The following is a 14,444-nucleotide window of genomic DNA, read 5'->3' as shown; positions in this document are numbered from 1 at the left end:
GGTATGTAATTTACACCTCAGTAACAGGGTTCCTGAAAACCAACTAGACCTTAAATGGGATTTGGAGATCTGCGTGAAATTTATCACCACAGGTGGCCATCTACAGCCATCCCAAGGCAAAGCAAACATCTATGGCAAACCCAAATAAAACAAAAGTATCACATAGCTTGCAAAAGGAATGACAGCCAACCTGAATCTACAGTGTGTCCAACTCAACACTAGGAACTACAGAACAGCCAAACTGCCCAATGGCAGCAGTGCGGACACAGAGAAATTCCGCTCTGATGAACATCCGGGCCACCAGAAACCCATACAGAAAAATATATTCCTTGTCCAAAGATAGAACATTCAATGGAAAAGCAAACACAACAGGTAATTCAAGAAGGTTGAACATACTCTTCGATAGCAAACTATGAACCAAACCCAAACTTCCCTTAAAGCAAAAGCCACGCAGAAAAATGGGACCCCAGGGCTTCCCTGGTGGCGCAGCGGTTGAGAATCTGCCTGCCAATGCAGGGGACACGGGTTTGAGCCCTGGTGTGGGAAGATCCCACATGCCGCGGAGCAACTAGGCCCGTGTGCCACAACTACTGAGCCTGTGCGTCTGGAGCTTGTGCTCCGCAACAAGAGGGGTCGGGACAGTGAGAGGCCCGCGCACCGTGATGAAAAGTGGCCCCCGCTCTCCGCAACCAGAGAAAGCCCTCACACGGAAACGCAGACCCAACACAGCCAAAAATAAATATAAATAAATAAAAACTAAAAAAAAAATGGGACCCCAGCTTACCCCTCTATTGTGCCAGGAGCTGAGAAAATTAAAATTCACAAAGGACAGCTTATTCTGTGCACCATTTCATGTTTAAATATGAATTGGGAAATAGTGAAAACATACAGTCTCTAGTTTTATTCAGTTAACTTTTCTGGAAACACAGGATGATCAAAAATTACATAATGGAATTAAAAACTATTAACTATTGGGTGGACAGAAGCTGTACTGACTGAAAGAAAAAGGAAACATTTCCATGAGCTAATCGTATCCTATATTTAGTTTGAGTATACTAATGTAATTAACCAGGGGTGTACAATTCCGCTAACTTCAAATTTCCAGTGGTAAAGCCTCACATACAATTATCTGAACCACAACTGATTTATATTTTTGTGGGAAAATGAAGATAGCTGATTCTAATAACCCGAGCTTCCCAAGAAGAGTAACTGCCTCCCTGACGGAAATGATGTGAGTGGTAATTCACACCACCACAAACTCATCTGTTTTCAGATCTTCCCTCAAAGGTTAGCATACCTGGAGATTTCACGTCCCGTTGACGCAAACACTTGGTGCTACTGTTCCCCTACATTCCTGCTCTGTACACCTGGGCCTCTAACTCCCAGAGGGTATACACAGGTCTCTGCACTTCGTGAGTACCTGAGGTACACATTTAGGAAATAAAATCAAATTTTGTGCCCACTTCTGCGAACAGTCTCAGGATGCGGCTAGTCTCTGATACATCTCTGAATATTATTTAGGGTAATTTGGCTGGCAAATAATCAAATGAATAATTATTAGAAAATTATCAACAACAAAGACAGAAAAAGATTCCTGTCCAGACCTGAAGCGACTGACCAGTGTCTAGCTGACCTGCTGGCAAGAAGTCAGGACATGGACAAGGCTCAAGGAAACCGGCTAAAAGCAAAATACTTAGTGTAATTTCTCCCTCCTCTTAGATGGGCAGGCACGGGGCAGATAAAGGACATTCCCAAAGACTTTCATTAAAACTAAATTTGTTACGGGAGCTTAAATGTCCTGATCTCTGGAGAGCAGAGACAAAGGTGCATAATGTAGATGTCAAAAATTCTACTTCCTGGGAATTCCCTGGCTGTCCAGTGGTTGGAACTCCGTGCGTTCACTGCCGAGGGCCTGGAGGGCCTGGGTTCGATCCCTGGTGGGGGAACTAAGATCCCGCAGGCCACGTGGTGCAGACAAAAAAAAAAAAAAAAAAACTACTTCCTGCTTCTCCTCTCTTCACAGTAGGTGCGTTCTGAATATTACTGTAAAGAGAAGCAATTTTTTTTTTTAAGTAGGAGATAAATATATCCGTTTACCAAAGGACAAATGAATGTCCACGTGGATCCTGCCGACTGTGAAATGGCGTGTGGCCCTGGTGCCCCGACGGTACAGAGAACAAGACCAACGTCAGCTTCCCTTTACATACAGAGCTATGCTGCAAACTCATCATCCACAAAGGGAAAACAGGCACAGACACCGAAAATCCCACACAAAACCGAAGCTAACGCACCAATCATTTCAAATTAAACAAACAAAAAGGCTGGTGCGGAAACCTGGAACTACTTGCGGTCGACACTTGGTGTCATGAAAACCAAAGCTTCAGCCGTTCTCAGCAAACGACCTCAGCCAAAGACCTGCAGTTTGGAGGTGAGTCCTATGTCTCACCTCCACAGGCCACAATGTGGTCCGGGGTGTGAATGTAACTCTTGTATTTATTTACTCTCTGTAACACCAGTAATACAGCATCAACTAAAATGACAGTTTTCTCTTTTAAAAAGCCTCTAATGTGAAATGCAAAAAATAAAAGATTTAATAACCACCACGATGGATGAAATATGTTTCTGGAAGAAAACAACAACAAATAAACAGCCAGACTGAAGGCACTGAGAGACTTTTATCACAACCCAGTTCCAGCGCTATCTCCCATCTTTTAAAGTTTGAATCACCTATTTGACAAAAAGCCTGGTTCCTGGGAGCCCTGAGGGCATCCGTCAATGAAAGCAGCTGATTTATAAACAGAATTAAGTGATTATGAAAACACTGCAGCGTCATGAAATGCTTAAAAAGCACAGCATTGTTCCAAAGTTTCCTCGTGCACCTGCAACTGAGATATTGTCATCTGGTTCTGAAACACAAATATTTTTTCAGCTTTAAAAACACGCACAATCCTGTAGATCCAAAACGTGCACAGTACCCTGTCAGCGTATGTTCTTTCTTCCCCAAGTCACATCATTAACAGCTGTGCCTCTGGAGGTATGTCCAATCTCTAAGCTGTCAGATCTCAGTCACAACACGTGTGTGTGTGTGTGTGTACACACACACACACACACACACACACCGTGGCAGGTGAAGCCAGACGGAAAAAGGGGAACACATCTGTGTCCCACTTTATTCAGGGACTTCAATATCAGCCCCTCTCACCTCTGGGGACCCCATCAGTGATCTCTAGATGCTTTCTCACTGCATATCCCTCTCAGTGAAAACCTTTTAAGCATTAACTCCAACTCACGTAACGTATTAACTAGAGATAACACTCAACGATCATTATATGCATTTCTCATAGACCACAAATAGACACTTTGTAACTATTACATAAAAATAAATAAACAGAGAACTTAAGTTTCTTCCTGCACTCCAGTAAATCTCATTGTCACTGCCAGAGATATGATATCCAGTCCACTTGGGAGCCCACTTTGTGAATTAAAACCTGAGACAAGGCATTTCTGTCACCCTCTGCCCCAACTAAACATGGAGACTACTGGTTTCAAGGAAATGTCCTAGGAGGCCCATGAAATTTACCAGAGTCCCATGAAATCTATCAGGCGAGTCTAATTTCCACAGGCCTCTCCCCTTGTTCTCATCTGGTCTACAACGATTTCTGTGATGCCCTGGACACATGAGATCATTACTTCTTATTTTCATCAACTTCTGAGCTGAGTGCCCCTCCAATGCTGTTTCTCCTGGCAAGGCTTTTTGAAGAATTACGCTACAGATCTCTAGAAATTGTTGAAACTGGCACAGAATCATCGTGCATCTTAGAAATACAAACCTAATGTGGTATTTTTTCATAATCAAATTAGGAGCTAAACCAAAGCGTGTCTCCCAAGACTGACCTGGGACTGTCAGAGACTGGCAACCGTTGTTTTTACATTGATAACTGTGAATACTTGAGTCTTTACCAACACAGAGTTGGCATTCAAGTTTCAAGGGATTAAAATGCCTGATAAGATTCTGCTGTAAAAAGAACCTAAGGCAAGGACCCAAGTTTATTCTGTCTCCTAAATAAATCAAATGGTAGAGACATCAATTCTCTACTCAGTTGCTTTTCTAAATACAACCCAAAACTCGGCAACCACCTGGAACTTTATAGGTGCTGAGAATTATGTTTGCATACCGGTGCTACAGATGTCTGCATCATATGAACGGGGTAACATCCCTCCAGCTCCACTTTCTCATTTCTCATCTTCAAACGGATGTCAAGATAACAAGAGTACCTCGAAGGGTAGAGCTGATCTGGCTAAGGCTAAAAATCACCCCAACGCACTAGAAACAAAAAGCACTGCTCTGTTACACGGAATTTTCTCCAGTTCCCAATCGTGACTTACGTAGTCTTACCATATTAAAGTATCTGTTATTACTGATTTAAGAAATAAAATGGCATCACATACAGTAAGCTTCTTTTGCCCGAATTTCCATCTATCGGAAAGTTTAAACAAGCAGAAGTGTTTGCAAACTGGATACCGGATGTTCACACAGACTCTAAAGCCCAATGACAACCGGCAAGTCTGTAATAGTTATGAGTTAAGCTCTCCAAGAAGCGGACAGTGTCCCTCTAGCCTTGCTTCAACATGGATGAGGTTGGGTGTCCAGGTTGCAGTAGACATGAGGAAAGCCTTCAGTATCTTGGAGAGAGAGAAGGTGATCACGCCGGCGGGGGGGGCGGGGGGGGGCGCCGGGAGAGTGCTCACCTCCTCCTGCCTCTGTATTCTCCCTGGGGGTTGGCGGAAAGTATTCCAGAAAGGAAAGTGCTCAGGGCTGGCTATCTGGGGTCATTTTCTGGGTTCCAGGCTCAAGAGAAGTAAGCAAAGAAAACTCTCATGTTTTCTTTTCAGGATTCCAGCTCCATCCACCACGATAGGAAAAAATGACAGGAATTCAAGGCAGAGACACTCTCTTCTAAACACTATGAATTTTGCCGTGAGCATTGTTTGTGCTTATTTTACGGGGTCTCCTGAGACTGGGAAACTACAACGCTCGTAAGAGTTATTCAGAGGCACCCCACAGCCCAAAGTGTCTTCTGAACCGCTCGGGCTTTTTTTTACAGTAACTTAGCGATGTTAAGCTGAATATTGTTTACTTCAATCATGGGTAAAACGATAGTTAAAGCATGGAACATAGTTTACCCAAACTGCTAGTTAATATAAAACCACCATAATCCTTAACCTACAAAAGTGTTTTAAAAAAAAAAGAGCCCACGCAACATTTAACGTATGCCTTTTCCACATTACAATCCGCACACACGGGGTAGGAGAGGCCTCAAGATCAGCTCATCAAGCCTTTCACTTGCAAGTGAGGACACACACAGGTTCAACAACTTCACACAAGCAGGCGGGCAACCCAAGGCAGGACACAACTGACCCAGACGCCAGGTGAAGGATCCTCTAGAAAACACGATATTCCTTATTCGATCACAAATAGTGAAATTACGACCCAAGGTAAAATTCCGGTTCACCACCACACAGAAACATAGATGTAGGAATTCATTTCTACAACAAACTAATGCAAACACAACTGGATATTTTTAGCGCACTTTACGGTCACGTTATCAACCCACTGGGAAAACCACGCCTCTTAATGTGTGTCCTGTTTTTGAAACTAAAGACATGAGTCTAACCTACTGATACATTTTACATAGTACTGCTCCAAAAAGTCTCTGAAAGTGCATCCAAAAATGTCCCATCTCAACTGATCTGGCAGCAAGGATCAACTGGCGTAGGAAATGCGCAAATCCTACAGGCGGCTCCAACACGACACCTGATACTTTTTCACTATGATTTCTTACAAGTATTAAGAAACTCTAAGTTTTGGCTTTTCCTTGCTTTTGATAAAATCCACAGTGCAAAATCATTCTGAGGAAAACACACGGGCCCAAGTGTGCTACAGTGTAAAGTTCACGAGTCAAGGAAGGCGCCGGAAGAGTGGAGAGATTCACTATTAGGCATTTCATCCTGAGTTAAAATGCGATTACCAAGACCAGGAGAGCGGAGCTGATGGGCAGGCGCCCCAGGTTAGGGGCTGAGGGAGTGGGGAGTGTGGAGGCAAAGCACCGCGGACACCTCTGGGGTAACGGAATTTAGTTGTTTGGTATCCTGATGATGGTGGTGGTTACAGAAATTTAAGCATGCTGAAATTCATAATTTATCATATAGTAAATTTAGGAAATATATAGAGGATATACATGTGTCTGTATATAGCATGTGTGTGTGTTTGTGTGCGTATGCCAGCCCTGAAATTTAACTTAAGGGTGGGGGTGGGGAGGGGAGATAAGAAAAGCAAGCAAGCCATTGATGGAGACCACCGTAACTAAAAAAGATGTATTATTATTTTTGTCATCATTGGATATTTCCACACCAATTCCCAGCTTCAGAGTAGAGGAAAACCTAAGGACACTGAGCTCCAAGCACGATAAGAATCCTCCTTCTGTTAATACAAGCCTGAGAAACAGATTTTATTTTCTTTCTCTCTCAAGAAGAAACCTAAGGCTACAGAAGGTAACGGATGTGCCCAGAGGCAGTGAGTGCATGGTGAACTGGCTGCAAACCAGGTTTCCCTGCGACCACGTCCCCGACCCCATGACCACAGGAGCCCACAGGGCCCCCAACCAGGCTGGGCCTGGCGCTCCTCTGGGGGGGTAACAGGACACGGGGCCACGGGCTGGCTCCGGAGGACCAGACTCCAGGTGCCAGCCGTGCCCAGCCCTGGAAGAGGGCCCCACTGCAGGTCCGCACCCAGCTGTCCCCCCGGCCCTTCCCGAATCAACTATTCACAGGAGAGGACGGGGCCTGAAACAGAAGCCACGGTCCTGCAAGCAGCAAACACCTCCCACCCTGACCTGTCCCCGCCCACCTCCCATCCTGACCTGTCCCCGCCCTCCCAAACGGAGCTTACCCCGAGGCCAGGTTAACCGACATTTCGCTGGGCACAGAGAGGGTCCGAAAACAGGAGCCAGGAACCGGTGCTCCCCTGATAAATACCCAAGTCCCAAGAAGCCGATCAAAAGTGAGACCTGGTCAATCTGCAATGACATCAGCAAAACCAACAGGAAGGCGCCATGCAGGAGCGCTGGCATCGGGGGCTCTAATCCAGTTGAGACAGAGCTCAGGGGACTCGCACCGCCCCCCCCTCCCGTCCCCAACACCTCCTGGCCTTGCGCCGCTCCCGTTTCTTTCTTCTCAAAGGCCATCCGCTTCCCGCCGCCTCCTTTCCCTTCTCATTTACTTCCTAATGTATCCCAAAATGGCCTACGGGAGCCGTGAGAACCACAGCGCCGGATACCTATCTTGACGTCCACCTGCCCGTGGACCTTGCTCGAAACAGGACTGCACAGCTGACAGCACAACTCAGGGCTGGTGTCTCCACCCTAGCATCACGGGCATCCAGCGCCGGGTCGTTCTCTGGGGTGAGTCTGTCCCGTGCCCTGTGGGATGTTACGCAGCATCCACGGACCCCCCGCCCCCCCCCGGGATGCCAGGAACATCACCGTCCCCCTCCCCCAACGTGTAACAACCACACGTCTCCAGACATTGCCAAAAGCTGCTTGACGGTAGGGGACCAAACTGCCCTGAGAACCATGGGCTGACTACAAGCTTCCAGAGTTCAAGGCTGAACAGACGGCCTCCGTGAACAACCATCTCCTCTACCTTCGTCTCTAAGTCACCCTTTCTCGCGAGCCTGCGAGTCGCCCTCCAGCTCGACCTCTTCCCTCCAAGGACCAAGAACAAACCAAAGCCATGGAAACGGAACCCAGCTTCCTCTATCAGAAGAAAATACTCTGTCCTCTGTTTTCAAGTTTAAATTTGCTCCGATTTAACTTTTCAATGGCTTCCAGTTCACATCTGCAATCTTCAATCAGGCAGCGGATTCCCAATAAATATCTGATGCCGGCGATAACTGCACGGGAGGGCTTTGCAGGAGGCGGCCGCCTCCATGGCCAAGTTCCCGGGGAGCACACTCCTTAATGACGGCATTTTCCCCTTGAGGTCTGAAACTCATTTTCTCAGAGCAGGCTCTCTTTTCCGTCTATAAACATGTTGCCCGTCTGTCCCTTCCCACACCCAGCATTCATTTTGGTTGCTGGGCCTCTTTCTGCTAATGTGGCCAGGGCCATCCGGTTGGTCGAGCCCCATGGAAAGGATGGACAGGGCGCAAGGGCCAAGGAGGGCCAGACCCGAGGGAAAAACTCACATCCAGTCTCCACTCAAGAGGCCAGTTACTTCCTTCACGCTAAACCTAGTTATGGAAAAAAAAAAAGTTTATCTTTCCAACTTAAAAAAAAAAATGTTTACAAAATGACTTTAGTCTTGCTTCCCGATTGAAACTATTTTTTGAATGTCTTGGGCGGTGACAGATTAACAACTTACTGGGAGTCACGTACTCTTCTTTTTTACGGGAGAAAAAGGAGGCAAATGCAAGGTATCGGGGACACCACACCTGGGACGGTCTCGCCTCACAGGGCAGAGCGATCGTGCTTGTCCTCGGGCCCGGGTCAGGCCTGGCAATAACCACGTGTGCAGGGCCCAAGACGCAGACACCTGGCGGAAAGCTCAGAGGGGGCAGCCTCAGGGTTGGGGTGTGGGGTCCTCCCTCCCAACAGGTAACTGAGGAAGGGTCTGAACTCCTGACACTCGGGACCTACGTGAGATGGCTCTTGGGGGCCTGGCTTCCCTCTGCAGGAACCCATTGCCCGCCTCTGGAAGAGAATCATGGATATCCCAGGTGTCTCAAAGGCTTGACAGGTCACAGCAGTCCTGAGACAAGGCAAGAGTGAGGACAAATGGCAGAGGGCGATCTGGGAAGTCACCTCTCACAGATGCAAAACTGGGTTTTCCCCCCCAACCACAAATAAAATTTCTAATAGGCTGCTATAAAAAAATACAAAAGACTATGCAAAGAACACACCAGCTAAGTAATAAAAATAACATCCTGACTCAGGGACCCGTCTACAGGAAGCGGCCAGCGCTCAGCCACTTTTTAAAAATACTTTGACTACTGTTAAGCCTCACTTTGTTGGAAGGATTCCTGATCAGCCTTTTAATAACAGAAGATTTTGCCCTCAAGAAATTAAAACTTAAGGCCTAAACTTGGGGGGAGGAGTCGGTAGCCCATGGTGAGCAAGGCTTTAAACGTATCAGGTAAGGCCTCTAATCACCTACGTGGGGCTTCACTGACGGTGACACCTTGGGCTCCCCACCATCCCGAGAGATGTGCGCCGCGACACACACAAAGGCGGGCCACGTGGGGCCTGGCTATGCCATTTTACAGATGGGGAAACTAAGGCAGAGAGCCACTAAATGCCATGTCCAAGGTTAAATACTCAGTGAGAGACTCTAGCTTGGAGTTCTGGTTTTCTAAATCAAAAGTGATCCAAACCACCTCAATCTCAAAAACCACAGCTGTCAAATCTCACTGAAATCACTTTCCTAGGTCACCTGCTAGCTGAAATGCACCTGCCTTTCTTTTTAAAGTCTACCAGTAAATTACTTCAAACTCTTACAGCCTCTCCCCTCCTCCCACAAAAAGTAGACTAACTCTCTCTACTGCCTTCTTTATTAATCCTTACTTGCAGTAACTATAGAGAATCTCCCTCCCATAGAACGTTCTGCAAGTTCTGCGCTGTCCCAATATGGCGGCCACTAGCCACACACATCTATTGAGTATGTGAATTATGGGTAAAGCACTGCAACAACAGAGTTGTTTATTTTAGTAACAACAGAATGGTTACTGAATTTTAGTTAATTTGAATCTAAACATGCACATGTTGGCTAGTGGCTGCCACACTGGATAATTAAGCTATAGACAAAAACAATCTTTCCACTGTGGTGGACATTTCATGATTTCTGTTGAGATTCATCTAGGTGTATAAACAGATTTCAATGTAGGTTCTTCTGTGTGGGGGAGAGAGAGAGGGAGGGAGGGAGGGAGGGAGGGAGAAATTGTGTGTGTGTGTAATTTAATGAGCTTGTCTCCAAGTGGGAAGATTCACACAATGTATACACAGGAAGGCAAGATAACACCAAGCTTAAGAGGTGGGCTTTCGGAATCAAACAATCCTCCCTCCACCACGTATTAGCAAGTCAGTGGACTGTGAAGCAGGAAGGAAATAACTGCTGCACACAGGGTATTAAGTGCGTGTAAAATCCTCACTGCATGGCATTAGAGTAACATTAGGAAAATGATTCCACCTGCACAATACCAACAGCTAAAACTTACAGGCAGCTCTGTAGTTTTCAGAAAACTTACACTTACATTCCCTCTTTCTGTCCTTGCACTACCCAACGAGTACCACGATTTCAGTTCCCGTTTTTATTTTTACACACATAGAAAACGACACTCAGAAAAGTTACAGGACTTGAAGGTCAACGGTAGAGCACAACAACAGGGTGGGCCCTTTCACTAGTTCAGGCCAAACGGGGACAAAGACTGCTTTTCTAGCAAAGCATGGTGTCCTGATGCAGGTGGACTCAGGGGCTCTATTCCCCTTTCTGCTGGCTAGCGCTGAAACCCTCCGAACAGCCCACCCAGGTAGACTCATGACGCCATCACACAGATGAGAAAACTGAGGCTCCCATGGTTGAAGGTGAAGACTCGGGACCAACTAGACGCCACACACTTCATTTAAACACCCAAACCTTCGGGAGGGGTGAGCTTGGGAAGACTTAAGGGTCAAGGTGCGAAATTTAAATGGGGGGTGTTGACAGTTCCTGGAGTGACTTAAGCCCCGGGCAGAAACGCAAGAAGAGCCAGCCTGAGAAGATCCAGTGACACACACCCTGCTGTGCACAACACCAAATCAACACCTGAAGTCTCCATTTTCATCCCACAGGTGTGCGTTCCCTTCAGCTCTGGAATATCCTTAAGGGGCGATCTTCATAAGTGGGTCAAGTGATGCACTTCAACTTTTCATCCCTGGACTCATTATCCAGCTGGGGGGTTTTCCACGAAAATCTGCCGGACGTTTGAGATATTAACATCCCTTAATATAAAAGCGTCATCTTCACGTCTAAACTGTTCCATACTCAACATTCGCCCCCCACCCCCATCGCGTCTTTCCTAGGAATGACTAGTTGTAAACTTTTCATAAAATCGTCCTGGGCCATTTCCTACCCCGAGACCACCGTTCAGGACTGAAGAGGGGCGCTCCCCTCCCCCTCCCAGGCTGGAGTCCCGCCCCTCCCCTTTCAGGTTAACCCAGGGACCCAGGCGGCGCTCCTGGAGAGAAAAACATCCAGCAGTCAGGTCAAACCACATGTGACAAAACAAAGCAGAAACCGTGGCACAAGGGACAGAACCTGGAGCTTGTTTCTTTGGGGGTTCTGCTCTACAACATCAGCGACAGAAAAGAAAAAAAAAACCCACCTCCGACTCTAACTTTGTGGAATTTCCAAAGCGAGGGGCGCGGAAAATGCGAGGCCGTGCTAAGAACGAGCCCTGGCGCGGGCCTCACAGCGCACGGACAGCGCACGTGAAGGGCAGGCCCTAACCCAGCGCCCGCAACTGTCACAGACCCGGCGACCCCCGAAGGCGCGCACCACCCCGTTCCGAAAACCGGCCCCCGTGGGCAAGGTCCCCCTGGTGAGCAGCGCCCGGGACGCGAATCTGGAGGCACCCCTCCCCCAGCCCGGGAGCAACAGGTCTGCAGCCTCCCCAGGCCGCGCTCCGCAGACCTGGCCAGACCAGGGACGCCCCCCGTCCGCCGAAGTCGCCCCCAGCCCGCGCTCCTCGCTCGGGCTGGGGATCTCCCGACTTCGTTGACAGTTTCTGCGCCTCGGAAACTGAGCCGCCCAGGGCCCGCGCCGCCGCGCTTCCAGCCAGCCCGGGACTGGCCGGCCCGCGCCCGGGGATGAATGGGGCTCCCCTCCCCCCACGGGGGATCCCGCGGCGGCGCAGGTCCGTCCAGCCAGCCCCGGGTTGGGCAGACAAAGGGGCACCGGGGGACAAATCGAGCGCTTCCTCAAACTTGCCGGCCGCCTCCCCCTCCCCGAAACAAAGGAGCCCCCCCAGCCTCCGCCCGCCCCCAACGCGCCGGCACTTTGGGGAGCAGCCAAAACGGGGTATTGTGCAGCCTGCAGGGAGCGCGCCGCACCCCAGCCCAAGCCCGGGAGACACTGGGGGACCTGCCCCTCCAGAGCCCCGGAGGCGGGCGGAGCGTGCGGGAGCCCCGGGCCGCCGGTCTGACCCCGGAGGGAGGGAACCGCCGGCCCCCACGCGGGACAAGTTCGCGCCACCCCGCCCCGCCCCACCCCGCGCCCGGCCGGCCACCCGGCCGGCCGAGCCCCGCACACTCACCTCGCCGCGAGCAGCGCAACTTGCGGCGGCGCCGCCGCCCCGAACCTCCCTCCGGCCGGCCGTCTCCGAGCCCGGGCCGTGCCGCGGCCGAGGAGGGCCCGGCGCCCGGAGCAGCCGCGCGCCGCCCCCGGGCCGCCCCCGCCCCGCCGCAGCCGAGTCCCCGAGAGGCGCGGGCGCTGGAAAGTTTCGGATGCCGAATGGCGGCCGAGGGCGCTGCGGCGGCGGCGGCGGCGGCGGCGGCGGCGGCGGCGGCAGCGGCGGGGCGGGGGCGCTGGCGGCACCTCGCTCCCGAGCGCAGAGAGTGCGGGGGGGGGCTGGGGCGGGAGCGGTGGCGGCGGCAGAGGGCGGGACGGCGGGAGGGACCGGCACGGGCAGTGACCTCCGGGGGGAGCGGCCGCCAGCGCGCCGACCCCGGCCGGGAGGACTGCCAGGGAGGCCGCCTCCGCCGCCGGGCCGGCCCCTCCCCCCACGGCCCCCAGCCCGCACCCTCCCCCACCGCCCGGGGACTGGAGCCCGGGTTCCCCTCCCGAGCCCCCCCCACGCCCGGGGGGGAGGGGCGCGTCCCAAGCTGGTCCCTCCCCCACTGAGGGTGAGGACACCAGGCCTGCCCTCCCCCACAGCCACGAGGGGGAGAGTCCGCCCCCAACAGCCCCTCCCCCAGGGCTCCAGGGAAGACTCGCGTCCCGGCCCGCCCCGCCCCCACGGCGGGGTAACCTGCGACCCTCCCCCGTCCCTCACCCCTGACTCTGCTCTCCCCGCCGCGCCCGGAGTGGCTGAAGGGAATCCGGGTCTCCCTAGTGTATCCGAACCCCGTCCCTCCCTCGTGGCCTCCATGCGGGCGGAAGGAGACGCAGGCCTGTGCCCACCCCGTCCCAGGCCCGGACCCAGCCAGCACGGGACAGGAGCCTGGTCACCAGCACCGCGGTTTCCAGGGGAGGGGGGAACCGGACCACCGCTCTGTTACCCTCCCCCACCTCCAAGAAGCAGCCGCCCAGCTGCCCTAGCAGAACCCTTGCAACCTGCCTGAGGACGCCGCTCCCTCAAAATCGGCGGCCGGGAGGGCACCCCAATGGTCTCCTCCCCTCCCCGGAAAAGTGGAGGCCCAGGGGGAGCCTCGACCTTTGCAAAATGCCTCCAGCGAAGAGCCGGCAGTGCGTGGGGAGAAAGAAACTCGGGCCCAACGGGGTGGAGGCTCCCGGCGGGGGCAGGGGGAAGAAGCCGGGCCCTCGGGCCTTCTCACCCCCGCCCCCGCCCGGAGGCGTCGGGCGTCGGGCCCCAGCCAAGTGCTAAGGTTGCCGCAGCTCGCTCGGCCCAGCCCTGGTGAACCCGAGGCCCCAGCGCTCCTGCCTCCCCTGCTGCTTGGTGACAACTGCCCCCCTCTCGAGGCCTGAGTTCACTTAAACAGACATCTGCACCCACCCGCCGGCACCTTGGGTGTCTGCTTTGCCGAACATTTTAGAATAAGTTTGCCCCTCCCTTTGGCGTATAAGGAGCTTCACCCCAAGAGCCCAGTACACACTCAGCGTTTTACACTGGAACCTCACTTGCTCCTTGCTGGGATACGGGGCCATTTGCTGTACTGGTTCTGCGGAGAGGGGGCCCGAGGTGAGTGTTTAAGGGGCTGGTCCTCCATCAAAAAGGCAGACTAAAAATTATGCTGCCAAATATTGCTGTGAAACGTCAGTGATGTAAAACGACGGTTGCTGCACATTATTATTAGAGCACATCAATAAAAGATACACTTACACAGTCTCCATAATTGTGAATCAGCAGAATAGATTTTGCCTTATTTTGTATCAGTTGCCATGCAAGGCCCCCCAAAAGGACGTGGTGGGACCTTCCCTTGAGCCTGCCCGTCGTTGCTCCCGGGCTCCTTGGGCTTGTGAGGACTGACGCTGAGGTATTAACAGGCAATCGAAAAACCAGGGGGGCAACAGAAAACCCGAGCGAGCTCCTGATGCAACCCTGCCCCGGTTACACGTGCTTCCCTTCCCCCAGCGCCTGCTGGTGGGAGCGCTGCGTTTTTTCCGCCTGTAGGGTCACATTGTGGTTGATTGATTCTCCTTTCGCCTTGCTCAGTCATTCAGATTTGGAAAGT

At 51.5% G+C, this 14,444-nt stretch overlaps 1 protein-coding gene across 7 annotated transcripts in view; it reads right to left on the bottom strand.

Annotated features, from left to right (window-relative positions):
* The window catches only part of LOC137217792 (F-box-like/WD repeat-containing protein TBL1X), a 230,092-nt gene extending 215,864 nt beyond the window's left edge, over positions 1–14,228 (bottom strand). For 2 of the 7 annotated variants that reach the window (XM_067724732.1, XM_067724739.1), the window contains exon 1: positions 12,347–12,498. The gene's annotated coding sequence lies outside the window, so the exon portion shown is untranslated. Of the gene's footprint in view, positions 1–12,346; positions 12,500–13,084; positions 13,108–13,465; positions 13,589–14,092 lie in introns of those variants that run through there. The other 5 variants (XM_067724736.1, XM_067724733.1, XM_067724737.1 and 2 more) reach the window with 5 other exon arrangements.
* Positions 14,229–14,444: the final 216 nt, after the last annotated feature.

The sequence above is a fragment of the Pseudorca crassidens genome, chromosome Y, assembly GCF_039906515.1.
Source record: "Pseudorca crassidens isolate mPseCra1 chromosome Y, mPseCra1.hap1, whole genome shotgun sequence".
In the NCBI taxonomy this organism is placed as follows: domain Eukaryota; kingdom Metazoa; phylum Chordata; class Mammalia; order Artiodactyla; family Delphinidae; genus Pseudorca; species Pseudorca crassidens.
The sequence above is the reverse complement of the archived record's forward strand: the minus strand, read 5'-3'. Positions and strand labels throughout refer to the sequence as shown.